The following is a 23,467-nucleotide window of genomic DNA, read 5'->3' on the forward strand; positions in this document are numbered from 1 at the left end:
TTTTTTTTTTTTTTTTTTTTTTTTTGCCTAAGGAGCTCTTAATAAAGACTTTGCCACAGCCTGGGAATTGTGGCAGGGAACTGCCCCAGCTTTCACTTTCCTACTGAATAACATTTTGTATGTTACTACAACTCCAGATTTTTTCAGCTCACTATCTTCAGCTGGGATTCCTCAGCATAAGAGCCTGCCTGGAAATGAAGTCTTCGTAATTTACAACCACATTTTCCAGATATATTACCAGGAGAATCCCAGAAAGAACAAGCACATAATAGCAGACTTTAGAAAAAAAATCCTATCTCAGCAAGGAAATGACTATTAAGTGATATAGATCCTCTGACAGTCAAACTTGTATACACTTTGGAGCCTACTGCCACATCCACAGCGTACCTCACAGAGTTTGGAAGAATAGCTGAGTTTAACAACCGTGCCAGTGTAAAGTTGAACAGTGGCCATGGCACCCCATAGAGCGAAGGCCTCCATAACCACACTTGGTAAAGGAGGGATGAGGCGAAGGCACAAAGAAATAGAGGTCTCAAGGTACACAGATAAAATTCAGATTCTGTTCTTATTCAGGCTTGGTGATAGAAAGAAAATAAAGAGAGTTATACATATTAAGGAAATAGTATGCCTTGCCACAGAAATTTTGTGGGAGAGTTTAAACATTACTGTATTTTGGGAAAAATACATTCGGAAATTTTATCTTAAAGCCTATAGATTCATGGCTATTTCTTTTACCATACTGTTTCTGTGGGTTGGTTTAGATGTTCTCATTTAAAAATTTGATCCAGTAGGGGTCTCTCTCTGCACGTGGTTAAAAAAAAAATTTATTCATAGTTGCAGAACAATATTTTCATTTTATATATCCATCTTACAATGTAAAAGGCTATGCCTGCAAAATATGTCAAAACTATTTTTTATACTTATAAAACTATTGAGAATGTAACATAATCTGGGTAATGATTAAACAGGTGCATTCACTATGTGATAATTCATCAAGTAACACCTTTACAACTTGGGCATTTAAAATTTTTACAAATTATACTTCAAAAATGTATTTTAAAAGTGTGATCCCTAATTTGATTTATTCACATGTCTCATTATTTTGTTTCATTTCACATGCACTGAGAACACTGGGTACTTTGCTCCTGGCCACCTCTTCCCTCCCCTCCCACACACACAACCACCACCCCTATGGTACTAGGGATTGAATCCAGGGCTTCAGCTATGTCTTTCTCTCTGTTCCCCAGCAGCTCTCTTATTTACATATTTGTTTCATTTGTATACATATTTTATAAGTACTAATGTCTGATGCGTGTTGGTAGAGAAATAGGGAAAAAATAAAAAGCACAGCTGCAATATTCGAGAGAAAAATTAGCCTTTTCTGAAGTTGGAGGTAATCCAGTAAAAAAGGTTTACATTGCTTTCCAACTACGAACTTTTTGAGAGGCACTGTCATTAACATCTGAGCTTGTGAGAGAAATTTCAAAGATAGGATAGAAAATGTTCTGTGATGTAATATGTGGTTTGGTCTGTACTTGTGGTGGGAGCAGATGAGCAGAGCCTCTGGCCACTTAGCACTTGTGCCTTCCTGAAAAGGTTTGCTCATAACTGCTGTCAACTAGTTTACTTATTCTGAGAAGAAAAAGTGGCTCCTAACCACCCCTTACTGTGTTAGCAAATGACACCTAAAATATAGTGCTTGAGAGAAATACCTGTCATTTTTTTAAAAATGCTATTAAAATTTCTGGGGCCATATTTCTTCAGAGCATCTAGACAGCTGGCTTTATTACTCTATTTTAATCTCAAAATATTGGCCAGGGATTTGGCTCAGTGGTTCCACCGCCTGCCTTGCAAGCTCAAGGGCCTGAGTTTGATCACTGGTACAAAAAAATTTTTAAAAAATATTGTTTTGCTTTTCTTTGCTTTATTTCTTATGATTGTACCTATCATGTGTCTCCATTTTGTTATTTTCATTCTTTCTGTAATCTTGTCTGAAAATCACAGCTCAATTCTAAGATAAAAATTATCAACATCATAGTGGTATTTCTTAATAATGCATATATTTTCTCTTCACAAAAATTAATATTGGACCAGAAGAACTTTAATCCTGACTGACGATAATGAAACATAGAAAATATTAAATGAAAATGTTTTATTCTGAATGACATTGCCACTTACTCTTTAATAGCATTAAAGTAATTATTTTAATTCTCTCATAGAAAAAAGTCCATTAAGATCCTTTAATGAAGGAAATATATATTTGTAATGGACCACATGGCAATGTGCCCTTGTCTGAGCAGTCACACTGTTCAATAAAGGAAGATCAACATTTAAATGTGGTGCCTCCGAACATCAAACATTACAAGAATTCCTAGTCAGCAAGATGCTATGCCAAAAGCACTCCACAAATTGTTTTACTCTTTCTTACTAACCTGTGGCTTATTGTAAATAATTAGTCAATATGAGTATTAGCACACTGGATAGTTTCAATATACACCTTAGTATTCAATACTTACCTCTTTGTTACTAAAATCAATACATATTATAAATCCTCATTGAATATGCTTTTCACTCTTCATGTTTATGTGTTCCTTCCTGCCTTCCTCTTTCCTATGCAAGGCACGTCCCTGCCCTCTGTTTTGCTTATTGTTTCCTTTCTGTCTTGTTTGTTCAGCTTCTGTGTAATCATTTCTCTTTGCTCTGGCCCATGCTCCAGCCTCATGTTCATTTCGACCTCCACCTTTCTTCCCCTCTAAAACCTCTTTGATTCTAGTTGACAGCCTAAAATTTTTTTCTTTTACTTTCCAGAGGTTTCTGTTGCCATAGTGATGCTTGATGATTATCATGACCATGACTACTTCCATTGGCACTTCGGTTGCTATAACAATACCAGTTAGCAGAGATTTCTGTGGAAACTTGTGAGAAGGATGCTAGTTCACACCTTCTTGTTGGATAGCTTGCCAAGAAATGTTTCTTATTTAATACTTGCTCATTGTAAAAAAACATGAATCTGTAAACTTAAGAGCAACTTTTCTGGTACTAAAAGACTGAGACAGCGATGATCACTCTTTACACCCTGCAAACTTCCTCTCCCATTCTTGGGTTTGCTTATTCTTTTTTCCTACTTTTAAAAAATTTTGTTATTAAAAATATGCTTCTATGGACTGAACCATGTCCTCCCCAGATTTATATGTTGAAAACATCACCCTTAGTGTTTTGGATATAGGGCTTTAAAAAACTAGTTAAAATGAAATGAGCTCATGAGGATGAGAGCTTAACCTTATTGGATGTGTGGCCTTATAGGAAGAAGACACAATAATATGCCAGTCATCTCTAAGCCAGGGAAGAAACCTTTGCCAGAAACTGAGCCAGTTGGCATACTGATTTTAGAATTCCCAGCTTCAAAATTGGGAGAAAATTAATTTCTGTTGTTAAAGCCATTCAGGCTATAATATTATTGTACAGGCACAAGGTTTTTAATATAAGCCTTAATAATATCTAACATTTATAGTTCCTATTAGGTTTTTAAATTTTCAAACACATCAATTTCTGAAAATGTATCCAAATAAGAAAATCACAGAATATTTCAATATACAATCTTGATGTTTTGCTTTTGAATGCTAGGAGGGGGGAAAATGACACCACTTACTGCAATTTTTGTGATAATTTTTCTTGTTAACACTATCAAGAAAATGTAATTATCCTCTTCTTTAGAGACACTGCAACTCACATGAAAAAACGGACAAAATTTTCCTTTTGTTGCAGCTGTGTCACCTTCCTAGATAGCAAATGGTAGCAAACCATTCACATTGGTCTTCCCATTTGTGTGAATTTGTGTGGAAGAAGGAGAAGCTATAGCATCAAAGTTTGCTTGGGACTAATGTCAAAAGACCTTTCTTGTGGCAGATATTTTATTCCACAAAAATGCCAAAAAGTCAATCACTGACCAAGCACTAAAAATAGATACATCTCACAGTGTATTAAAGAAAAAGATATCAAAATATAAATTTCACTAATGAAGAGTTCACAAATAAGTTCCTCCAATGGCTCCTACATTTGCTTCCACCAAAGATGTCAATCAAAATTATATTTTTGACCAAATGTGAGCAACATTGTGCTGCAAAAATATCAGTGCATAATTTTCCTGAAAAGCACAGAGTATAAATATTTGGGAATTATTTGCAGATTTCTAGGGAATTTCAAGAAAAATTCTTCTTTCAAGAAGTTGTTGCTTGTATACTGACACATAAAAAAGTAGTTTATAGTTATTATAATTGTTGTAGTTGTGCTACAAAAATCAGCTATCTTTATTATCATAGCAGAACCTGAGCCTCTGTGTTTTTATTATTTCTTATAGTAGCAATTACTTCCTATTTTGTACCAAGCACTATGTTATGGCATTCACTTCTATTATATACAATTTTCAATACAACCTTGAATGATAAACTAATAGATAAAGAAACTATGATTCTGAAATGTAAAGTGGCTTGTTTAACTTGGTCATATTCCAATATTTACCTAAGGCTCAAGAATTTAAACTATTATATCAAAACCCAAAACATGATTAAAGAAGAATACCAGAATCCTTAAGTTTGGCCCAGTTGCATAAATTCTGGGCTCACAAGTAAGTCAAAGTAGTTAGCAATTGCAACAAATGCACCTGCTCTTTAATTTGATGTGTTGGTCTATTTCTTTCACTATCTAGACATTAGACCAAAGCATTTCATCACCCTCTCTTGATGAAACAGGTAGAATGTGGCTTGAAATAAGCAAATGAGATTTGTAAAACTTTAAGTGATTTTAGACTAGGTTTAATTATTTAAGAAAACTTCCAATCTGAAAATGCAGAAACTTTGATCTCCAAACTTTTGTAAGTTTGAGTAACTAAGTTGCTGAAAGTGTATATGTATGGATGCAGACATGTGCATATGTGCGTGTATAAACAGAGAAAAAATAATCAGATGAGCCAGAATGGGAGGAATCAGGTCTGTTGCTGTATTTCATAACTGCATCAGTCATTTTAAGAGTAACAAATTAGAAAGTATTGCGATATATAACTATAACCAATTTTACAATTTATACATACTAATTGACCTATAATATAAATTGCCACCTGAGTGCTGTGATTTTACATTCACCGTGGTTACTTAGAATCCCAAAGTATAAAGGATTCTGTCTAATACCTGAGTTTCTCAATCCAAACCTTTCATGTTCCTTATGGGGAAAAAAATCGAATCAATAAAATGTTCTTCAAAGAACTGACTTTTTATTTGAAAATGTCCCTACATAGTGAGTTTCTAAGAAGTGATTCCAGGGAAAGGACAGGAGAAATTGGAATTTTAGAGATAGCATAAAGGAGGGCCAGTCTAACTCAATAGGAAACGAATCAAAGGCCTATGGTTTACTGGGCTATTTAAGACCTGGCCCTTCAATAACCCCTTTGTTCTCAATTGCTTTCATGATAATCCCAACAAGAGGAAGGTGTGGGAAGGTAGGGCTTTTCCTAGTGTTTAAGTCTAGGGTCATCTATAGCATATTCCTCAGGTTACTGTTTGGAATGCAAGACCACTTGACATGAGAGGCAATAATCTTCTTGAATGATCCCGAAAAAAAATCAGTAAGCGGTAAAGTGTGGTAAGAAGAATCACTGTGTTCTGTAAACATTTACTACTAAAAAAAAAGGTCTGGGTGAAGAAGAATCAAGAGACATGCCTTATTATTCCAGTTTTCTCAATCTCAGAATAAGTTGGGGCCAACATTTCTGTTGTAACTTTAATTTATCTCAAAAGTTATCACTATGGATAATAGTGATCTTCTGATCTTCAGACAAGGATGAAGTACAGTTTTCCCCTGGGGCCATGATATTATAACACATTCAAGAGAGGAAAGGCAATGGACAAGATAAATGGGCTTCTGATTCCTTGACTCCAAGATGCTGATGTTTTCAGAAAGTGAAAGATCTTGCCTACGAACTTATTTACATTTTCTTATTCAAAGTATTTGAGGTGATCTGTTACATAACAAGTAGATTAAAATGATTTCATGAAGCAATGGGAGAAAAGGAAAAATATGGTAGCTCAAGATTAGCTCAATATAAACAGGTGAGAATTTTGGTTCTGATCCTACTGGAAGCAGAATTTTAAAAAAATATGATCAATGACAACATTTACTGTATCCCTATATCCTAGGTGTGGTGGTGGTGGTGGTGGTTTTTGATATATGGTCGGGATGAAATGATTTGCTCAGGACAATCTTCAGATTGAGGCAAGAGAGATATTTTCCGTGACATCATTTAAAGGAGGAATATATGATATATGGTAATAGTGCTCAGTTAGAATATGCAACAAAAGAGACCTTCGTTAATATACAGAATTATATTCTAACATATAATATAACCCTGCTCCAGTCCCAAGGTTATGATTCAGTAGCTTGGCATCTATATATTGACAAGAATTCCAGGTGCTCTTGATATACTCAAGTTTGTGGTCATGATTTGGGAAACAACTACAATAAAGATGATGGTTTAAGAACTATTTTTTTCCAATTCATTCTTCGTTAGATGCAAATAACATAATGACAGAGGACAATTAAATAAAATAATTGTATGTGGACTAAAACTATAATTTGGGTATACAGATCTTTGACATTCATGTTGATCTCATGCTAAAATTTAAAACATCACAAAATATATGACTCCCTATGGTGAGTTTAATGGTAGTCCCTTTATGATGAAAGTGACTAGTAGTAAGCAACAGTACTGTTAGACTGACCTGTAGGAAGAAGCCAGAGTATGTGCAAAGTTGTCTCTTCCTGTGATTCACATTGATTATTCCAATCTCTACATAGTCACAGAGGGACTGACAATTCAGGGCTCGCTTCTTGACCCTATTTGTCTACAGTTTGTTAAAAACCTAAAGCATCCCTAAATGTCCATTCACCTGAGGCTTGAAGGTTAGCCAAGATACCCTCCTTTGGACTCTTTTCTGTTCCTCTTTCTGCCACTGCTTGATCATTTGGTTATTTTCACCTTGGGTTTGCCTCACCTTCTTTGCTTTAAACAATTTTATAGAGATATAATTTACACAGCATAAGGTTTAATTGTTTAGAGCACACATTTCTCTAACTTTCAGTATATTCAGACTTATGCAACCATCACAATAATAATTTTTAGGACATTTTTATCCCTTTTCCCAAAACCTCATACACTCCTTAGTTATCACAGTTGATTCAATGTCTCTTCTTTTCAGTTCCTGGCAACCACTGATTTATTTCCTAACTCTGTAAATCTGCCTATTTTGGACATCGCATATAAATGAAATCACACAAACTTTGTTTTCTTTTGTGAGTCTTCCCTCTTCTACCTCTGCTAGGTCAGTCTTAAATGATATAGATCTATGGATGGGAGAACTTTTAATCCTATTTTGGGAGATACTGTAAATGAAAGGTAAACCACTCTTTGGCTAAGACCTTTTTTGGCAACTACTTTGGTTTACTGAAAGGCCTTGTCTATTAACCTCACCTCCAGAAGTAACTGGGTTCAAAGAAGGATTAGGGGAGGAAAATTCATTTTACTATTTTTTAATTAATAAACTATTTTAGTACAGTTTTAAGATTACAGAAAAATTAAGCATAAAGTAGAAATTTCTAATACATTCCTTGTCCCCTTGCATGCACTTGCATGTCCCCTACTACAGACATTGTGTACTACAGCATACATTTGTACAATTAACTCACTTTGATACATCAGTCACTAAAACTCCACAGAATGCATTAATGTCCACTCTTGGTGTTATGATTCCTATGGGTTTTGACAAATGTATAGTGTCACATATCCACTAATGAGTATCACACAGTGATACTAAAGAACAGTTCCACTGCTTATTTCTTAAAGCAGAACCTATTAGTTTTAACAAAGTTCAGCTTGCCAATTATTTCATTTGAAGAACACCATGCCTTTGTGCTTTATCTAAAGTCATTTCCATACCCGAAGGCAACTTAGATTTTTTTTCTATTTTATTTTCTAGGAGTCTGACAGTTCAGCATTTTACATTTAAATTTATGATCCATTTTAAAATTTTTATTAGTATGTTTTCAGTACATAATGATTACATTCATCATAGGGAGTTCTCAAAGGTACATAACACATCTTAATTCTTTTTGCTTCCCTTTCCCCTCTCCTTCATCTCTTTGTCCCCTTCCCAATCCTAAAATCTCTCCCAGTTTTTTGTTATCTTTTATTTTGCTCTTTATTTATATTTTGGGTTTCTCATATAAAAGAAACTATGTGATATTTAAGCTTGTGTGTCTGATTTCTCACTTTCATTACAGTCTCAAGGTTCATCCACTTTGAATTAATTTTGTGAAGAACACACAACACAGGATATGTTTCTAGACTCATTCTTTTGTTGTTGTTCCATGTAAATCTCTGGTCCTTCCAACATTACTTGTTGAAAGACTATTTTTTGCTCCATTGCATTGCTTTTACTTCTCTGACAAAGATAAATTGATGGTATTTATGTGGGTCTATTTCTGGGCTCTATATGCTGTTCCACCAAAATAATTATGTGCTGTCACCAATATGGTCTTGATTACTGTAGCTTTTTAGAAAGTCTGAAAGTTGGGTAGTGACAGTCTTCTGGCTTTGTTGTTCAATACTAAAATGGCCTTTTGGTCTTCTGCTTCTCAGTGTAAACTATAGACTTGTTTCATCAATAACCACAGAATAACTTACTGCAATTTTTATAGAAACTGCACTCAATCTGTAGATCAAGTTAGGAAGAAGTGGCAGCTCAGCAATATTGTACTTTTCCATCCATGAACATGGAATAGTTCTCCATTTAATTTTTCTTTAATATTTTATTAGAGTTTTTCAGTTTTCCTCAGAACTTTAATTCTTTTGTTTGATTTATACTTAAGAATTTTATTAATGGGACTTTAATGTAAATGGTAATTTCAAATTCAAATTCTACTAATGTGGTTTAAATTTCAAATTCTACTTGTTCTTTGCTAGCATACAAGAAAAAAATTGGCTTTCATATTTTAACCTTGTATCATACAACCTTGTTATAATTGCCGATTTGTTGCAGGACATTTTTATTGATTCTGTCAGATTTTAGATGATCATATCATCTGCAAAGACAGTTTCATTTCTTCTTTCCCACTCTGAATACTTTTATTTCTTTTTCTTGTTTTACTAAGTTAGGACTTCCACTATGATGCTGAAGAGTAGTGGTGAGAAAACATAATAACTTTGATATTGATTTTAGAAGGACAGATTCAAGCTTTTCATATTAAAAGTAGTGGTAGCTTCCGAGTTGTTTTGTTTCAATTTGTTTTGGTACTGGGGATCAACTCAGGACCTTTTGCTTCCTAGGTAGGCCACCACTGAGCTAAATCTCTGGCTCACTATAGGTTTTTTTGTAGATGTTCTTTTTCTGGTTTTTTTTTGGTACCAGGGATTGAACTCGGGTCCTTGCACTTGCAAGGCAGGCCACCGAACCGCTAAGCTAAATCCCCGGCCCTGTAGATGTTCTTTATCAAGTTGAAAACATTCCTTTTATTGATTTTGGTTTTTTTGTCATGAATGGGGGTGGGTCTTGTCAATTGTTTTTCTGCATCCATGACATAGTCATATGATTTCTTTAGCCTGTTAATATGATGAATTACATTAACTTTTGACTGTTGAACCAGTTTTGCATACCTGGGATAGGAAGACAACCTTGTTTACTATGTATATTTTTAAATATTTGTTGTTAGATTACATTTATTAACATTTGGTTGAATATTTTTGTACCTACGTCTATGAAAGTTCTTGGTTTGTAGTTCTCTTTTATTGAAATGTTTTTGGTTTGGGTATTAGTGCAATGCTAGCCTCTTAGAATAAATTAGGAAGAATTCCCTTTTCTTCAATGTTCTGAAAGACTGTAGAAAGATAATTTAGAAAAGGATAATTTCTTCCTTAACAATTTGGTAGAACCCACTAGTGAAATCATATGAGCCAAGTACTATCTGTTTTAGAAAGTTATTTATTTTCGGTTCAATTTCTTTAGTAGATATAGGCTTGGTCAGAGTATTTGCTTGTTCTTATGTATTTTGGCAGATTGTATTTTTCAATAATTGATCCATTTCACTTGTTATCATGTTTTGTTATAGAGTTGTTCTTAATATTCCTTCATTATAACTTCACTGTCTAAAGGATCTGTAGTGATATCTTTCATTTCTTTTTAAAGACTTTTTATTTTAATACAAGTACATATTAATAAAGAAAATATAAAAGCCATTCTATGAAAAAATAATTTTTCATAACAAAATGATTAGAAAATAACACAGTAATGGTAAATACACTGTTTATCACGATTTAAAAAGAATATATTTTCATTTGCTAATCTCTCAGCTCATTTCCTAATAATACAACACTTTTTTTTGGCCTCAAACATTTTAAGTATTCACAAAGTATCTCATATTCTATATGATTTTGAACAAATTCTACCTATTTCGCTCTATTATTCTTTTTGGCCATTATTTTCACTTTCAGTTTATCATACCACAGAGACAATGCAATATTTACATATATGTGTTTGGTTTATTTCACTTAAAAGTATGTTCTCAAGGTGCATCCATTTACCTAGAAATGTCTCAAGTTTATCCTTCTTTATAGCTGAATAGTACTCCATTATTTTTAAAAATATCTTTTTTTATCCATTCATCAGCTGATGAGCATGTGGGTTGCTTCCAAGATTTAGCTCTTACAAACTCTGCCACTATAGACATGGGTGTGTCTATATCAGTGCGGTATGATGCTTTTTTACAGAACTAGAGAAATTATTCCTAAAATTCATTTGGAATCAGAGGAGACCCAGAATAGCAAAAACAATTCTGAGCAAAAAGGCAAGCCAGGAGAAATCACAATCCCTGATTTGAAACATACTACAGAGATTCTGTGATTAAAAACAGCATGATACTGGAAAAAACAAAATCAAATAAAACAAACAAACAAAAAAAACAGACTTGAAGATCAGTGAAACATTCTAGAAGATCCAGAATGAACCTCAAACACACTTAGCCACCTTATCTTTGACAAAGGGGCTGAACATTTTCATTGAAATAAATGGTGCTCTAAAAACTGGCTTTCTTTGTGGAAAGTGGTTTATTGATTTCATTGATTTTTTTCAATTAATCAGTTTTTGGTTTGCTGATATTCTCTATTCATGTCAACACTCATTGAATTCTGCTGTAATTTTTGTTACTTAATTTCTTCTTTCATTAGATTTAATTTGCTCATCTTTTTCAAGTTTCCTGATGTAGGAATTTGGATGATTGATTTTAGATTTTTCTTTTCTAATACATGTATTCAATGCTATAAGTTTTCCTATAAGCACTAATTTCATTAAGTCCCATGAAGTTTAAAAACTTATGTTTTCATTTTCATTTAGTTCAAAACACTTTAGAATTTCTCTTGATATTTCCTCTTTGACTCATCTATTAATTAAAAGTGTGTTTTTTATTCTCCATGTGTTTTTAGAATATCACTGATATTCTTTATTGATTTCTAGCTTAATTCTATGGTGGGCTGAGGCACATATTGTATGATTTCTATTTTTAATCTGCATTAATTTGCATTTTATGATCCAGAATGCTGTCTATATTGGTGAATTTACCATGGGAATTTGAGAAGGATATGCAATTTGCTCTTATTGGATGAAGTAGCCTAAAAAAGTCAATTATATCCAGTTGACTAATGGTGCTGTTTGGCTCAACCAGGACTTTATAATTTTCTGCCTACTGTATCACTTCTGAGAGAGAGATGCTGAAGTCTTCAACTAAAATAGTGAATTTATTAATTTCTCCTTGCAGTTATATTAGTTTTTCCCTCATGAATTTTGATGTTTTTCTATTAAGACCATGCACATTAAGGATGATTATAACTTCTTGGAATATTGACCTTATATCAATATGCATTTCTTCCATTATTCCTAATAATTTCCTTTCTCTCAAGTCTGCTTCATCTAAAATTAATGTATCTATTCCTACTTTTTTTGCTAGCATGGAGTATTTTTCCATTTCCTCACTTTTAATTTATATATGTCTTTATAGTTAAAGTAGATTCTTATAGATACCATAGAATTGGACCTCATTTTTCATCCACCCTGAAAATTTCTTTTTATTGATATATAGATTATTGATGTTAAAATGATTATTGGCACAGATTGATTAGTTGCTACCATTTTTTACTGTTGTCTATTAGTTGCCCTTGTTTTTTGTTTCTACTTTTGTTTTCCAAAACTTTTCTCTCACTTGTTTTCTTTAGGCATTTTATAGGATTCCATCTTTTCTTGTTTCTTGGCATATCAATTATATCATTTTAGTAATTTATTTTACTGATACTTTATAGTTTGTGATACATCTTTAGAACTAATCCAAGTCCATTTTCTGTTAATATTATGATGCCTCACAGACAGTGTAGGTATGTTATAACCACAAAATATTCCAAATTCCTTCTTCTTGTTTCATCTTATCATTGCTTTGACTAATTTCAGTTATATATAAGTATACATAACTATGTTGTTACTTCTATTTTTTTCCATTGATTTGGGGGGAGAGGCATGCTGGTGATTGAACTTTGGATCTTGTGCATGGTAGGCAACCACTCTGTCACTGAGCTACAGCCCCCTCCTGTTATTTTGAATGAAATATTTATTCATTAGATGAAGATTTTAAAAAGTAAAACAAAATTTATACCTTTTATTTTCCTCACTCCCTAATTCTCTTCCTTTCTTTATACAGATTCAAGTTTCTGACAAATCTCTGAAGAACTTACTTTAATATTTCATGTGAGTCAGGAAGGAAGGTCTACTTGTGCCAAATTCCTTCAATTTCTGTTTATATGAGAAAAAAAAATCTTTATTTCTTCTTCACTTTTAAGGGACAATTTCCCAGGTATAGATTTTAGGTTTCTGCTTTTATTCCTTCAACACATTACACAGTTAACTCCCTTTTCTTTCTGCTAACGTGGTTTCTGAGAACTGCAATATAACTCTTTGATCTTCTATAGGCAAGGTATTTTTTCCCTCTGAATTATTTTGATTTTTTAAGTTTAGTTTTCTGAAATTTGAATATGTTATATTATTTTAGTTTGAATCTGGAATGTCTCTTAAAGGCCCATGTGTTAAAGGGTTATTCCTCCCACTTCTGGGAGGTGGGAGAAACTTTAAGACATGAGGCCTACTGGGAAGTCTTCTGGTCTCTTGGGGGTATGTCCTCAAAGTGGACTGTGGCACCCTGGTTTTTCATTCTTCTCTCTTCACTTCCTGATTGACATAAGGTAAAAAACCTTCTTCTACTGCATGCTTTTGCCATGACATACTGCCCTACCACAGGCCCAAAGCAATGTGGCCAACTACTCACTGACTGAAAACCTCCAAAAGTATGAGTCAAAATCAGCCTTTCTTCTTTTTAAATTGATTATATCAGGTGTTTTGTTATAGTATCAGAAAGCTGACCAACACATACACCTAGGTATAGATTTGTTTGTTTTGTTTCACTTATCATCTGAGCTTCCTAGAACTGTGATTTGTTGGGAAATTCTCACTTGTTATTTCAAAATGTTGCTTCCATTTCTCTTTTCTTATAATATTCTTATTTTACCCTTTGTAGGTATTGTCCCATAATTCTTGGATATTCTGAAGAGGTTTTTTTTTTATTTTTTTCCTCTTTGTTTTAAAGATTTGGATGTTTCTATTAACATATCCTCAAGTTCATAGATTTTTTTTTCCTATCAAAAGCATTGTTTCTGTCACTTCTCTCTCAGTCTTTGAGTTTGTGTCCCTAGACTGTGAACTTTATGAGAGATCCCAAGTTTTCCTGTTTCTCTAAAATAAGATGACTAGAGGGGCAAGAATCTCATATTTATGTTCTCTCACATAGATTATGCTTTGATAAAACCTCAAAAGTTTAGGTTCTGGCAAAATAATTACTTCTAAGTCCAGATCTTCTCAATGATTCCAAGATTAATATAATTATTATATATTGCAAATATATACTAACTAAAATACTTTTATCATTAAAAAAAATAATATTAAGTCCTATTTCAAAATTCATTCATCCTGGGATTTTAGCTCAGTGGCACCACACCTGCCTAGCAAGAGCAAGATCCTGGGTTTGATCCCTGATACTGGAAAAAAAAAAAAATTCATCCTTTTCCTTGTCTGCCCAAACACAGATTATTTTTTTTCTTCAGTATTTTCTGTGAGAGTCTGGTTGAGCTCTTAGAAATAAAACTCACAGAAGTAAAGTAGTCCTTGATGACTGGGTGTCCCTAGGGTTTTTAATTCCCAGACTTGTTCACATGGAGTCTCCAGCATTTTGTCAATAACAGCTCAGGCTTTCCTATGCCAGCATTCATTCCTATGGAGGTTTCTGGCCTGATAAGTTGCAATTCTCTGAATCTGCCTTTCTTTCTCTCCAATTTTGGAATCTACAGTTTTCCTTGCAGCCTCATTTCTCTGACAGATGCAAGAAGAATTGTTAATTTTTCAGCTTGTTCATTTCTTAGGGCAATACAGCAACTTCTATGTTCCTTAAATGAGTAACTAGATACTATAAGTCCATGCTGAAATTATTCCTTAGGAAAAAAATTTTATAAGTACTAAGCTGCAAAATTCAAGGTTGTAGTACCAATCTGTACTTCAAAGCAAGTGCCTTGAATTCTAAATATTTATTTATTTAATATGATTTATTGAGCTTTCACTAGGTTGCATATTGGGGGACCTGCAATTGTACAGACTACCAATAATTTAACAGAACCAGAAATAGTCACTATACTCAAGGAATTAAAGGGAGGCAAAATAGAAAGAATGAGAAAATCACTATTTGAAACCTCCCAGTCCTGATTTGTGTTTTCTGTGATTTCTGAAGAAAGTTCTTGCACTCCTTTCCTGTCATAGGGTCTGCTCTGCGGAATCCACACTGAGCAGCCTGTTGAGGGGAATTGTAAGTAACTGAGGGAACTTGTAGTGTGCAAAGAGTTAAAAAAGATTGGGCCACATAATGAAGGCCTATGATTTGTCAGATTTAGCACATAAAAATATACAGGATGCCCAGTTAAACTTTAATTTCAAATAAAGAATGAGAAATTTGTTGGTGTAAATATGTCCTATACAGTATCCATATATAAAAAAATACTGTTTATTTGAAATTTAAATCTAATACCATGTTGTATTTTTCTTGGAAGTCCTATGAGACCTAGAAAGGATTTGGGACATGCACTGTAGGATACCTGAGCCCTAGATTGGAACAACCTAGCTGGAACTTGAGCCTAGCTGCAAGTCAGGCTGGGGAGACCCATGTGGAAGTTTCAATATTTTAAAAGAGGAGGCCTGGACCTAGGGCAGGCAAGGGGATGGGAGAAATGTATGGGAGGCATAAAGGCATTTGGAAAGTTATCTGTACTTCTCAGATAAGCTGCCAGACAGAGCACCAGAATTATCTTACTGGAAAGAGGCTTCCAAAAATGAGTTCAAGATGTCCTGAAAATGTCCTGAGATTGTTTTTGAAACAGATATAAAACTTAAGATTATAGGTCCCTCCCTTTCCTGCCTCTGTCCTCCTATAGATCAAAGCACCCTTCCTTGTGCCCAAATATCTAGCACCCCTCATCAGACTGTGGAGTGGCTTGGGTCCTGCACACTCCCAGTACAGTGCTCTGGAGACATGTGTTAGAATGGGCTCAGCTCAGCCCTGTTCCAAGCACTGCAGGCATTTGTTCCTGAATCACCAGCTCCACATAGCAGGAGACATTAGAGAAAAGAAAATCCTCTTGTAGCTCATTTTCTCTTCTTTTCTTTCTCTCTCTCTTTTCTGAGAGAGTCATGTCCTGTTAGATATTCCCTACCCATCATGCCTAAATTTCTCAGAGCAATGCCACCGAAAAAAAATCTGTTCTCATTGTGGAGATGAAATAGGAAGCATGTTTGGATCATGCAGCCTTCTCTGTGTGAGGAATTCTTCAGCTTCATTTCAACTTTCATGAAGGAAATTCTATTCCCTTAGGAATCCATTTCAAAAACATTAGATTAAAAAAGGAAGGAGAAAAATGAAACCCATTAAAGCAACAGTGGGTTCTCTTTTCTGCTTTTTATTTCTTCAATATGTAAAATGCACACCAAAGACTTTATAATGGGAACATAATTTGAATTGCTTCATTCCAAAGTTGAAGTGTTGAAAGAAGAAAAAAAAAAAGTACCAAAATAAAAGGCCTTCTTTTATTTCCTAACACCTGAATTGGATTGTGACTTCATTTTTGAAGTTGCATAGGGTTTTTCTCTCAAACTGAGTTACATTAGATACTAAAATGTCATATACAAGAGCAGTTATGTAAAGTCCCTCGTTTTCCACCTACATTCACATACCCACACTGTATAGTCATGTGAGCTGTGGATCACATGTGCAGCAGCCCCAGAGCTGTTCAGTGTGCACCACAAGGTCTGTAGGTCCACTCTGTGCCAAGGGACATTTGCATTATTTGACTTTCATATTTAAGTTATGTAACTTATTTATGTCATTATTTAATGTTTCATAATAACTTCATAGGGTGAATATTCCTCTTCCCACTTTACAACTATAGAATCTGAGGCTCAGAAAGGTTACATAACTTTTTCAGGGTCACAGAGTGCATAAGTGACTATTACAGGTTATGTTGTATTTCCCTAAAATTTATTAAGTTGAAGTCCTAACCCAAGTACAAATGCAAATTGTATTTGGAGATAAGGTCTTTAAAGAGATAATTAAGTCAAAGTTAAGTCTTTAAGGTGAATCCTAATTCAATAGGACTGGAGTCCTCTGAAGGGGAGTGAGGAAGATACCAGGGATCTATGTATACAGAGGGAAACCATGGGGAAAGACAAGGAGAAGACAGATGTCTAAGAGCAAAGAAGGAACCAAGGCCTCAGAAGAAACCAAACATGCTGACACTTTGATATTTGACTTCCAGATGGTAGGTTTGTGAGAAAACACATTCAGGTTGTTTATGCTATTCAGTCTGTGATATTTTATTATGGCAGCCTAGCAAACTATCTACAGTGACCAAGACATAATTTTCACTCAGTCTGTTATTCTCCTTAACTCCATGCTTAAGGAAATCAGGTCTGGAAGTTTTAAGATAGTTAACTTTATTTAATTGTCAGTATCCTAAGAGGAACTGGGATTGAACTAAATTGACCAAGTTACTCAAGATGACCAGACATAGTGGTAGTAATCGCTGTTCTGTTGGGGAGGGCAGAATGGCAGAAGGATCTAGACAGTGACAAATAAATTCCTGAAATGCAAGAAGTTCAGTGTTCCATGTAATCAGTCTGTTGGAGTCAGACCCAACTTTAACTACTCTCAGATGCAAGCTGCAGTCCTTACATAATACAGCACAAAGTGGAAAAAGTACTGTGTGGAGTCCTATGTTCTTTTCCAAGGAACTCCTTCACCAGACAGTTTCCTAGACATTGGTTAAAGGATCAGACTTCTCTCCTGGTCCACATAGATCTGCTCAGATCAGGCAGGTGAGGACAGAAAGCAGGCTCAGGCCCAGTGACCCAGATAAGCTCCTCAGAGTGCTGAAGAGAGCAGCCTCTCTTGCAATGTACTTTTCCCTCTCAAAATTTCCAGGGTCTCCAAAGGAAAACACAATTATCTAGAGGGTCCAGTTTGCTTAAATGCTACTTTGAATGAGAAGAACTTTCTTCAAATAAAAGCAACTCCTTTCTCTTTTTTATTGTGTGTGTTCTCAAAGCAAAGGGTGGTATTTTCTTTATTTACCTCCTCCCCATCGTTACCACCACTCTCACAAATGAAGGTTCTCAGCCCTGCATTCTCCGACCTGTGTGAACTCCCAGTTCTGCTTACCAATTCCTCTCTTTTAAGTACCACTGACATATCAATGGCCCCAAAGTTTCATGCACTTAGAAGGTGACTGGATCATGTAGGTTCTATACTCCTTGGTGAATTCATGCCCTGGTGAGTTCAACAGCTGAGTGTACTGTTGGAGGGAGGACTTGGTCAGAAGAGGCAGTCAGTGGGAGCATGACCTCTCCAAGGCTCCTTCCTTCGCTCTGCTTACTGGCTGCTATGACAGAAGCAGCTTTTCTCTACTTTGGACCCTTCCACTGTGCTATTTTTGCAATTGTGAAAATGTGAGCCCAAACAAACCTTTCTTCCTTTAAATTGTGAGTGTCAAATATTCTGTCTCAAAAATAAGAAAGTGATTAAGTTACCAAACATCCAAAAATTATTCCTGTAGTCTTTGTAATTTGATATATATGATAGGTAGTACATTCATGGACACTTTCTGCACAGGTGTAAGTGTGGTCCTGAAACATCTAGGAACTGAAGAGTTGAATTATAATTTGAGTACCCTCTGGGGAAGGGCCTTAGTGGCATAGAAGGCCTTACCATTTAAGATAGAAAGAAAACCAGGGTCTGTTAACTATTGAACCTAAAACTAACATTCCCACTCCACCCCTCCCTGTACCATCACTGTCAAGAATGAGAACTCCTAAGGCCCCTATTCTGTCTTCTATAACTAGGATCAGCCAAAGTAGGACTCAGCAAATGTCTAAATGACAATAAAACTATAAGGTACTTTATATCTTGCTCTTTGTCTAGCAATTTTGCACACTTGACATTGTAAATCCATCAGAACATTAAGGAAATTGGCCTGTCATAGCCCAAAATGAGAACAGAACAACTGTAAATGAAGTCCTCACCATCAATTATCCTTACTGCATATACAAGAAAGATAACTAATTTTAACAGGGAAGAAGAGTAACCATATTGTGTCACAGAACTTGATCATGAATGACTTCAAGTCTCTCCTGAAATGTGTTTCTGTTCTTTTTGAGTCTCTCCTGAAATGTGTTTCTGAAAAATTTGGAAGAAAGACCTCACTTGTCAGGTCTGAGAAACTAGTGCAAGTAAAATCTGTCACTTCATGCTTTCTCGAGAAGATAACTAAGAAAGTTATGTTAATCTGATTTTCATCACTATGATGAAATAAATGAGAAAGACAACTTAAAGGATGAGAGATCTATTCTGGCTCATAGTTTTAGAGGTTTCAAGCCATGGTCACCTGGCTCCATTACTTTCAGGCAGAAGCAGAGAGAATGGGAGAAAACCAGAGACCAAATGTAGTCCTAAGGTCCAATCCTTATGGCTAACTCTCTTCAACTAGGCCTCACCTTTGAAGATTCCATTAATTTCCCAATAATGCCATCAAATTATGTTCTCATCAATGGATTGATCCACTGATGAAATTAAAGTCCTCAAGATCCAGTCACATTCTAAAAACTCCACCTTGAACACCCAAGAATTTGGGGAGTCATTTCAGACCTAAACCATAATACAAGTTTATTTTAAAAATTTGACTGATGATCTTTTGGCATTACATTTGATTCACTTTTAGTGGTATACAAAAAATGTGTTTATTTATTTGAGCCTGGCAAATAGAAGTAAGTCTTTCCTAATGTTTAGCTAAATAGTTCCCTAAAACATTCTAAAAGAAGAAGAAAAAAGCACGGGACAAGGAGGAGGGCAAAAGGAAGAAAATGAGGGAAAAGAGGAAGTAAATGAGAAAGCAGACAAAAAAAGAACAGTGAGTTGAACAGAAAGTAAAAATCTTTTTAGATCTAATGAGCTAAACTTCAACTGTTTAACCGAGTTGAGTTCTTTTTTTGACTACTAACCTGTATAATAAGCAGACAATAGTATTAGTCACATCTATTTCTGTATAAGTTTTCATGATGCCTACTACATTCTGGGCTTCAATATTCTTGGGAAGGGTCTTTCAAAACCTTGTTGCCTTCACTGTAGGATTCTCAAGAAGGGCCCCTGTAAGGAAATAAACCTGGGCCTGATCCTCACATGTCTTTAGCCAGCCTTCAATGCTGGATTCCCCTTCTTTTTCTTAAACCATTAACTCAAGTCTCTTGGCATCATGTGGTTCAAAATCTAGTATGATTTTTCCTTGTAGCATAAGAACTAAACTAACCAGCTCTGGACCCTGAGTCAGACATTCCAGAGCCCCTTCCCCCTAGCACAATAAAAACAGATGTTGCTCCAGTGCCCAGGTCGAGATTTGCTGACATGACTGTCAGCCTTTCCTGGATTGAGGGTCCAGTATATAAAATGTTATGGATTGAATGTTTCCCTCCAATTTATAGGCTGACTCCCTTACCTCTATGAGATAAGATAATACAGGTAGTGCCATGATGTAATAGAAATAGTCCTTCTACAAGAGACACCAGAGAGTTTGCTTGCTTTCTTCATCATATGAGGACATGGTGAGGAAGTGGCCAGGAAAACAGCCTCACCAGAAACTGAACCCTGCCAGATTTTAATCTTAGACTTTCCAGCCGCTAGGAATCTTAAAAACCAAACATATGATAAATTACAGTCTCTGGTATTTTGTTATGGCAGCCTAGGCAGATTAAGATAGCAGGTGAATCAAACACATGTTTGTCTTACAGTTTTCCAAGGAAAACAAAAATAACACGTTTCTGTAAGTATCCCTAGATACTTTACAAGGGTTTACATATTGTTTATTATATGAGGTCCTAACTGCAGGCCAAAGTAGTACACTGTAATACTAATTTTACAAAAGGAACACGAAAACAAAAGTGATGTATGCAGTGTCACACCAAGAACCTACTAAGAAAGAATATCTAGATCCACTAGAAATGTGAGTCACAGGCACAGGAAGTAGATGTACAGCATGTAAGTCTAATACTATGAATGCTTTTCCAATCCTGAGGACAAAATATAATCCTCATGGATGTATAATGGAGCATTTCAGTAGGAAAAATAAAAATATTATAAGTCATATTGGTCAAAGACAGTTTTTCTTCCTTAGAATATTTTTCTGAGTTTTTTCTCGTGTTTTTCTCTGACTTCTCATTTTTCTCTGTTGGTGTGGAAAGTTGACACTCAAATTCTAAAAGAAATTCCTTGCATGAAGATTTATATAGAACTTAATGAGTGTCTGAGGGACAAAGTCATCAAGATTTTTACAGTAAATTTTAAAGCAGATTTTATAAAAGACTGATAAGGGAGAAAATTGGATTTCAGTAGCATTCCAAGCAAGTGTCTGAAGGCTGGTAGAACAATTGGACATATAATCAGAGAGTATACAACTTTGATTATAGTGGATCATACCAAGAGCTATAATAATACTACTGTAATTATATATCATCAGTTGGGCTTCAAATTCTTTTTTTAGAAAATAGCTACTACAAGTTTTACAGGAATAGATCCAAGATAACAAGAAACATAAGGATCCTAGTAAGAACCCTTTGTGACCAAGGAAGTAGCATTACGCCCTTCATGTCTCCATCTTAAGCTTCCTCAAAAAATAAATCCTTACTTTTTAGAACTCCAAATTACAAGCGTACTTGGTTTTTAACTTGATTTTTAAAAAGTCATTAGTCCTACATAAACTACATTCATTCTTTCAGTATAGATACATGTTAAACTTATTTAAGATATTAAATAACTTTAAGACACTGATTTGGAAAATACTGATACTTCATGTAAGTATTTTTCTTATCTAACATTTAGAAAATGCCACTTTCGTATACTAAAAATGATGAAAGCTCTTTTATTTGAATGGAAGCCAGAAATATACAAAGGAGATCATATTTAGAATAAAGTTAGAAAATGGCTTAAATTTTTAGATTGATGATTAAGAAGTAATGATTTAAACAAGTAATTTCTGTAAAGGTCTTACCTGACCCTTCTATCTGAGTGCTATAGGCCAGATGTTTTCTACTCCTTATGCTTACATTCCAAAGAATATCTCCTGGTAAAATAAATAATTTAATTGAACCTCCAACATACCTTGCTGTAAAGTAAAGGTAATTACTAAATTATAAAATAATATAGTCTGTGTCTTTATCAAAAGTGCCTAAACTTGATGTGAAAACTAAATGAAGATCCAAACCCATCATTGTCTCAGTGACAAGCTTGTCTTCCACAAAAATGTGATAATACAGCCTAATTTCATGATGTAACTGTTCTAAATTAACAATTTGTTACTCAAATATAATTTATTTGAAAATAGACTTCAAAGATGATAAAATTAATCTGAGGATAAAATGCACAGGTCTCAAATTTGATTTTCTAAAAATATCATTGTATATAATTGGATACAAAATTTGTATCAGAAGTAAAATTTTGATACAAGTAATTGGATGGAGAGTAACAATATCTGAACTTTACAGAGTGCTTTAATGCTCCCAATCCCCATGTGACTGCTCCAGTGTCATTTGGTCCTCCTTCTGTGGGGTCTGGGAGAGGCTAACCTGACCTGTGCTCAGAGGAGCTGTGAGCCTTCCTCAAACTGCCACAGGACAAGGTGAGAAATTAGGAATAATATATATTCTTCAGATCATTTTGGCCTCCAGTGTCCTTCATCCTCTGCTTCTTGGTCAACTAAAATGCACAGCATCTCCCATCCACAAAAAATTAGGCTCATACAAAGCATGTGAAGAGGTATAGAATTGGGGGGATGATGGATGACTTGGAAGGAGCTTACACTGTATCTCATAGGTGCCTTAGATAAATGTTATCTATCTTTGTTCTTTTCTGATTCTTTGGGCTCTCCATCACTGAGAGGATATATTGACTCTTCTCCCATTGGAGAGTCCTGCCCTTATCTTCAGGTCGTTCTAGATTTCCTGCCTTCCTACTTGCTTGCTTCTTTTCTCTCAGGAGGAAACTTCTTTCCCAATCTTACAAGTCACATCTCCAATAAGGTGCTCATCAAGGTATCATAAGTGCCTGAAAGTTAGGGATTCAAGAATGTATTTTCCCAAACAAGGGGATAAATATGCAAATGATTATTATAGACGAAATAATCAAAGGCTTTATTACAAGACTGATTTTATCAATTTAATTATATTAATATTTGAAGTCATAGATCACATAGGAAAAAATATAATTTTTCTATTCTCACAGGTCAAGATAATTCTTCACATTTGACATGGATGTCCTTGCCATCAATAGAGCCACTACTGAGTTATCAAATGCTGTTTTCCAACACACACTTAGTTCTGTTCTAATTAGTTGAAGTATAGCAAATTAATTCAATCAGATTGGGTTTATTGAAATTTTATTTCATGACATATTTGTATTCCTGATACATACTCATTTAATTTGTTGCTTTTTAAACTGACCTTTAAGCCTTATTTACAATGACATTCAACACCTGCAACTGAGAGCTTGTACTGAAAAATAATGACTACAGCCAGGTTAAATTACTTTACCTCCTTTTTTATAACCAGTTCTCTTGGGTAACCTTAATAAACTATTGAAATTAACATTAATTGAAACTCTTTTAGGAATCTTCTCCAAATTTTCCCCAGTGTTTTTCCCCCCACATGAAACTACTGAAAGGATGTCTTTAATGTGAGAGTTGCATTTAAAGTTGCTA

General features: G+C 34.7%; 1 protein-coding gene across 6 annotated transcripts in view; it reads right to left on the reverse strand.

The window, feature by feature from the left end:
* Slc9a9 (solute carrier family 9 member A9) overlaps positions 1–23,467 on the reverse strand; it is a 671,333-nt gene that overhangs the window by 616,773 nt on the left and 31,093 nt on the right. For 5 of the 6 annotated variants that reach the window (XM_010608158.3, XM_010608159.3, XM_010608155.3 and 2 more), the window contains one exon: positions 21,764–21,835. The exons of the other annotated variant lie outside the window; for it this stretch is intronic. The gene's annotated coding sequence lies outside the window, so the exon portion shown is untranslated. The remainder of the gene's footprint in view (positions 1–21,763; positions 21,836–23,467) is intronic. 6 annotated transcript variants of the gene reach the window in all.

The sequence above is a fragment of the Fukomys damarensis genome, unplaced genomic scaffold, assembly GCF_012274545.1.
Source record: "Fukomys damarensis isolate Sample0158 unplaced genomic scaffold, DMR_v1.0_HiC HiC_scaffold_37, whole genome shotgun sequence".
Taxonomy (NCBI): domain Eukaryota; kingdom Metazoa; phylum Chordata; class Mammalia; order Rodentia; family Bathyergidae; genus Fukomys; species Fukomys damarensis.